Genomic DNA, 1,659 nt, shown 5'->3' with positions numbered 1-1,659 from the left:
GCATCTTCTTGCATCCTTGGCCCATAGAACCTACAAACACCCAAAAATGGCTTAAACTTCTAACATAACTAAGAACTAAGAACATAAATGCATGAAAACAAACATACTAAGTCGCATAAATATGCTCCTATCAAATTCCCCCACACTTAGCTTTTGCTAGTCCTCGAGCAAAACAAAGAAACAAAACATAAGAACAAAACAAAACCTGAACCTTCCAATATTTACCTTAGGGATTTTCAATGCAACATGACATGCAAAAGATCATCATAACCACATATTTTGGCCTTCCCCACCCTTGAGCACATACTTAATTATAGTCACCACATACTAGTTCACATATAACCAATTAAAACTATGTTTTGAACGTAGTAACATGCCTTAGAGAATCTGCTCAATTCCTTACAAGATACACTCTTATTTTCACTCTGATTTTCTGACTACACACCCTACACTAGGTGTATGTGAGAAGATTGATGTAAACATGAAAACGAACACTCACATATGTTTATAGCAAAGAAAGCAATTTCTGGAGTTATTAAGCATGTATAGATATGATCTCATGACTGGAATGCTACTACTTAGATGCGAGAACCAGGGACACCATATGCTCGTACCAATCCCAAACTCCACATATTGAAACACATAACACTCAAGATTGAAGTTAAGGGTTGTAACGGGGTTAGGGGTGATTGGCTAACAATGAAAGGTAAGGAACCAAACGTTTTTAAAGCATAATAAGCAAAGTAATGAAATTGATGCTTAGAATTCCCTTTTAATGCAGCAACTAACTTTAAACACAATGGGGTTATTCATTCAACTTTTTAGGGCCGATTTCAACTTTTTGGACCCTTTCTACAACAAACAACACTTGTGAGCCTTTCCTCACTTATTTCAAACTCTTTTTCTTTTCTTTTCAACACTTTTTCTATTCTTTTTTTTTTTTTTCTTTTCTAACCCGTGCCTTATTACTTTCTTTTGGCACACTAAACACAAAAATCTCATTCCCCCACACTTGTTTTCTGCATAAGGACAATCAAAAGGAATTCATTTTAAGTCATGCTTCATTATGCTTTAAAAACAAGGGTATGGATAGTCCTAATCTAGGCTAGGTAAGGGAAATGTGGTTTAACAAAGAAAACAGGCTAAACAAGGCTCAACGGGGTTAAACTTAAACAAATATGCACGGGATAAGCTTTTTGGCTCTAGTTCACTACACAACTTCATCTTGAATATGTGTTATGCACATCAATGTCATGCTTTGAATGGAACGGGCATAAGTTCTAGTATTTGGAACTTAAATGATGAAACGCCTTCTAAGTAGCAACCAAGCAAAGAATGATGAGATCATGCAACGACTTTAGAAAACAAAAAATGCACAGATTAATAACTCTCCAAAGAACGTATTAGGCTCAAGTCTCTCAAGGTTGTAGTGTTAGTTTGAGTTCCTTCCTTCAAGCATGTTACAAAAACTGATTTTTTTTCTTTGTGATTACATGTGAATTCGTAAACTATAACTATAACCAAGCATAAATCAAGAGCATATCAAACTTCCATCCATGTTTATAACTTTCTTTAACAGTCATGCAATTAAAAACCGAATCCTCATCATTGTGTTGGAAGGTACCCTAAGACACAAACAAACACACAAAAACAACTCTT

The sequence above is a fragment of the Malus domestica genome, chromosome 16 (genome assembly GCF_042453785.1).
Source record: "Malus domestica chromosome 16, GDT2T_hap1".
Classification (NCBI taxonomy): domain Eukaryota; kingdom Viridiplantae; phylum Streptophyta; class Magnoliopsida; order Rosales; family Rosaceae; genus Malus; species Malus domestica.
Note: the sequence above shows the minus strand (reverse complement) of the source record.